This window comes from Pteropus medius, unplaced genomic scaffold (genome assembly GCF_902729225.1).
Source record: "Pteropus medius unplaced genomic scaffold, Ma_sr-lr_union100, whole genome shotgun sequence".
Lineage (NCBI taxonomy): Eukaryota > Metazoa > Chordata > Mammalia > Chiroptera > Pteropodidae > Pteropus > Pteropus medius.
Window position 1 is genome coordinate 6,303,969 of NW_024354499.1, and position 4,915 is coordinate 6,308,883.

Sequence of the window (4,915 nt, forward strand, 5' to 3'; positions counted from 1 at the left end):
GAGGTTGTCGTGGTAAAAATTGTATTAATGATACCATAATCATATAGCTTAACCATATGATAAACGTGACACATGCAGTTACTTTAAGCCTCATTTGGTGGAAGGAGGGTCATTGCCTCACATGGGTGTCCTGTCCTGGGTCATCTCGGTCAGATCTTTGGTACCACTGTCTGGGGCCTGTGGGAGGCAGGGCCTGTGGTTTTTATAATCCTCAGATGTGTCTGACCTCAGTGTCCTTATTAGTCCTTCTACATGGGAATGGGGGAAAGCTTGTGTTCTTGGGTTTATCCTCACTTCACTCTACTCTCTCAAGGTTACGGGTTAGTTTCAGTTGTGGGGAGGAAAAGAGATGGAGAGATGTCCATTTCTCCTGGGGTCCCTGTGAGGAGGGGAGGAGAAAAGTCTTTCAAGGAGGGGAGGGATCAAACCATAGAGGATTTGGGACGTTCGGTTCTTGGATGGAGGATAATGGGATAAAGAATGTAGGAAAAATGAGGAAGGATGGGAATATGACTGAAGGGAGGAGAGCCACCTCTTAGTTGGAAAGTTCAAGCCCCGAGAGTGAAGGTGAAGCCCATTCCTAGAGAAATAGTGTAGCCGACTGCATGACCTTTGGGCTGTGGGGTGTGGGAAGAGAGAGGACCTGTGGATAAAGGAGATGAAAAGAGTATAAGGTTTCTGCAGGAAGTACTGTGAGGATTCTGGCAGCCAGAGACCTGCCTGGCTCCACCTGTTAAAGCAACCAAGGGTAGGGGTGAGGATGGGGCTTATGCTTGTGTTACCTTCTGTCTCCAAAGATTGCCTGCTCTCTGGCTCTCTTAAATTCCCCTCGTTCTCAGCTTGTCATTCCTAACCAGTGGTCTGCTGCTGCCCACATGACCTTACTGAAAATAGAGCCAGAAAGATGTTCATTGTTGGCTCTTATGAGCCAAGCATGCTCTAGCACAGCACTGGCCCTAACTCAACAGGAGGCTGACTCACATCCTTTCTCTGGAGACCTCTAGCTCCCTCCCTTTCCATAGCAGCCCCATGCGTTGACGGTGGCCTCAGTGATGTCAGGAAAGGGCTCCTTTTGCTATCTCCTGGCCCCTGACTCTCCTGGGTACTCTATAAAGGAGGCAGAAGTGGCCTTTCCCTGAGGCGAGAGGGCTACAACAGACTGTCCTTGGTCAATTGCACACAAATCCTGTCTCAAGGGCGTGGGGATAAAACTTGCCTTTTTGATTGTAGCAAAGGCAAGGTGGGAATTTTAAAAGATCATTCTCATCAACTGGAGGAAAAGTTATCAATAAAAGTACCAGAAATCTTTCTGCAGTTTTAAGTTCTCCCTGGTGGGGCTCCAGGACAGGCCTCTCTGTGACATAGCAATTTGTGTGGCCAGTAGGCAGCAGGTGCGGTTCCGGAGAAGTCCATCTGGACTGATGTGAAACACCAGGTCCTGCTTGAGGCGGGAAGGGCAGGCAACGGAGAAAAAGATCTCACTTCCTGAAGGTGTTGCATGCAGCGACGGGTGGTTGGAAGGGCCAAGATAAGGGGTCAGGTTCGGAGGGCTGCTCTGGGCCCTCTGGATAAATAAGTGTAAGCCAGGCACTCTCTTCCTCCCTTTTTTGGGGGGATTCCCAGTCCATGGGACTGGGGTTTCCCTTAGACACACTGGGCCTGGGGTTTAGGGCTACAGAAGAATCCCAGACCTACCCACTGGTGGGTATGGCACTCCTTGTTTACGTCAGAGTTGGCACCCCTCTCATGGAGTCCAAGACGCGACAGTGATGAAATGAAAGCTAAAGGCTTGTACCACCTGCAGCTGGAGCCATGGTTGGGGCAGGAGGAGTCAGCAACTGGTGCTGGTCCAAAGACCAACATTTCACCTTAGGGTTAAGCAAGTCCTTTGAGTTGAGGAGGCTGGCAACAAAATCCTTCAGGGAGTGAGGTTCACTGGGACTCTCTGAGGGTTAAAGGGCGAGGAGGCTGACTAGACCTCTCTGGTCAGAGACTGAGGCAGAGAACTCATGAGGAAACTCAGGCCCTTCATGGGCCAACTTCATATCAGTCCTGAAAGGGGTTCTGATCAACCTCACATGGAGTCACTGGAATTCTCCCCTGCAAGCCCAAGAGAGCACAGATTTGGCACACATTCTCAGCACAACTCTTCCATGCGTGATGGTAAGCTCCTGCTCCTTCCTCTACAAGAAGTGAGGAGGCAGAAGTAGCCCTTCCCTGAGGTGAATCTTCGAGTGACGCAGACCAGTTTCCTCTGCCTTGCACCTTCTCCAGGAGTGACACGAGCTCTGGTGGGATGGAAGGTGTGGATGCTGGAGACAGCCATGGCCTTGAGGATTGGGGGCTGTGTCCCCACGCTTTGGTGTGGAAGGGAGGAGTTCCCCATCCTTTGTCTTCGTGGGCTCAGATGGTGAGCTTCTCAGCAGCAGTTGTAAGAACCAGAGACCCTTCTGTCCTTTGCTGGGAGCCAAAGAGGTCTCCTGAATTCATGTTCAATTCTAGGGAGAAAGAGGACCACCCCCAAGATGCACAAGATAGACTATTTCCCCCTTGAAGTGACCAGGAGCTCAGAAACAGCTTAAGTTGATTCATAGAAATAAAGTAATTTTTTTTCCCCCATGAGTATGAGAAGAAACATTCATGCCCATTATAACTATTTCAGCATTTCTAAAATCAGCTGAGTCCGGAGCATCTGCGTTATGAATTGGCCTATAGACTGAGGGAGCAGAACTGGCTGTAGATAGGATGGAGGTGAATGAACACTGGGCGCCTAAAATGGAGGGCCTTCCTCCAGCCCTTTGAGGGAGCCATTTCCCCTAACATAGCTTCTCTCTACACATATCTACAAAATTAATCTTTTATCAGACTCAAAACCCATCACCTCTCAAATTTACTGGATTTATGCAATTTGTGGTTTAATCATAATACTAGAGCTCATCATAGATTGTGATCACCTTGTAATTCCCAGGTAAATGTCCTCAGGAAGAAGGGAACATAAACCCGTGGATATTAGTTAACCAACCAAGGCATCCACATGCTTCCTCTACAATAGTTTAAAACAAAGCTGCCATTAGAAGCTTTGCTAGATACGGTCTTATTCTTTTGGGTATTTACTGCTGTATTAGTTAGGACAGGTTTTTATAATGCAATAACAAAAACTCCATACTCTTAGCGGCTTGAAACAACCGGTTTCTTACAAATGCTACTTAAAAAAGAAGGAAATTCTGTCTACGGCCATGGTATCCTGAACAAGCCTGATCTTGTCTGATCTTGCAAGCTAAGCAGGGTCAGGCCTGGTTAGTACTTGGATGGGAGACCACCTAGGAGGACCAGGTGCTGTAGGCATTAAAAAACAACAAAAAAAGGAATTGTAAGCTGGACAAGGTCCTTGTAATCTGTGAGGTCAACCAAGGGTTGCCTTGCCTAAAAAATTTAAAAAAATAAATAAAAAAAGAAGGAAATTCTGACGCCTGCTACAACATGGATGGATCTTGAGGACATAAGATAAGTGAAATAAGCCAGTCACAAAAAGACAAATACATGATTCCACTTATGTGAGGTACTCAGAGAAGTCAAATTCATAGAGACAGAAATTAGAATGGTGGTGGCCAGGGCCTGGGGGTGAGAGGAATAGGAGTTATGTTTACCGGGTGTAGAGTTTCAGTTTTATAAGGTGGAAAGGGAGCTGGGGATGGATGACGGTGATGATTGTACATTATTACCAATGCATTTAATACCACTGAATCATGTACTTAAAAATGGTAAAGACGGTAAGTTTTATGTTATGAATATTTTACCACAGTAAAAAATTAAGAAAAAAGTGAATAAAACACAATCCCTCCCCACTTGAAGCTCCTGATTCAGTGCGGAGGAGGACAAGTGAGCAGATAATGACATTTCGAAAAGCACTATTGTCAAGGTATGTCCCAAATCCCAAGGGACCGAAAGCCACCACGTTCTGCAGACATCTCTTTTTACTGGCAGCTTGAGAAACAGACTTGAGACACCAACACAAGGCTTTGTACCCTCTACCTAGACTCTCTTGAAGTCTGAGACAGTCTAATGCAGTCTAGTGGCATGTAGTCAGTCTAGTGAGACATAGCTATGCCTCATTTGTTCTTTATTCTGTGTCCAATTTTACATAATAAAACTTTTAAAGACAAGATTTTTTTTTTTGTCTATGAAACTGGCAAAGATTTTTAAAAGGTGGATGATCTTTGGGCTGATGAGCATTTGGGAGGGAATAGGGTTTTCTATTGTTGAAAGTGAAATTAGTACAAACTCTATGGAAGATCTTCTGGCAATAATTTAAAAATGTATATATCATTTGACCCAGTAATTATGCTGCTGGAAATTTAAGAAATAACAGTATAATTGTGCAAAGATGTATTTCTAAAGGTTTTCATTTTAGTGTTAACTAGAAGCCTAAAATATTAGAAAAATCCAATTATTCAACAGGAGAAATTTGTTTAAATAACCCCAATATTGACTTGAGAACATATGCACAACATTGTTAGGTGGAAAAATGGGAACCAGAAGGAAGAAGAGCAGCCTTGATAGCCGGGAGCTGCTCTGGCGCCACCGCGAGGCCTCGGAGTTCTGTTGTACAGAAGGCCAACATCTGCTGAGGCCACTCTGCTGCGATGGATCGAAATAAAACAAGACCATTCCACAATCACATCTGCACACAGACAAAACAGGAACATTGTCCAAACTACAAACGTGACCAAGCCAGAAGGTAGGGGAGAGGGGGAGGGGGTAAAAGGGGTCAAATATGTGGTGACAGAAAGAAATCTGACTATGGGAGGTGAACACACATGTAAATATATATGTATTTATATATACATTTATTTATATATATATATGCCTTACTGTTAAAATGTACAGCTGAAACTTATTGGATTTTGTTAACCAA

General features: G+C 45.1%; 1 pseudogene; it reads left to right on the forward strand.

The window, feature by feature from the left end:
- The first annotated feature begins 3,226 nt into the window (after positions 1-3,226).
- Positions 3,227-3,345, forward strand: LOC120594678 (uncharacterized; annotated as a pseudogene).
- Positions 3,346-4,915: the final 1,570 nt, after the last annotated feature.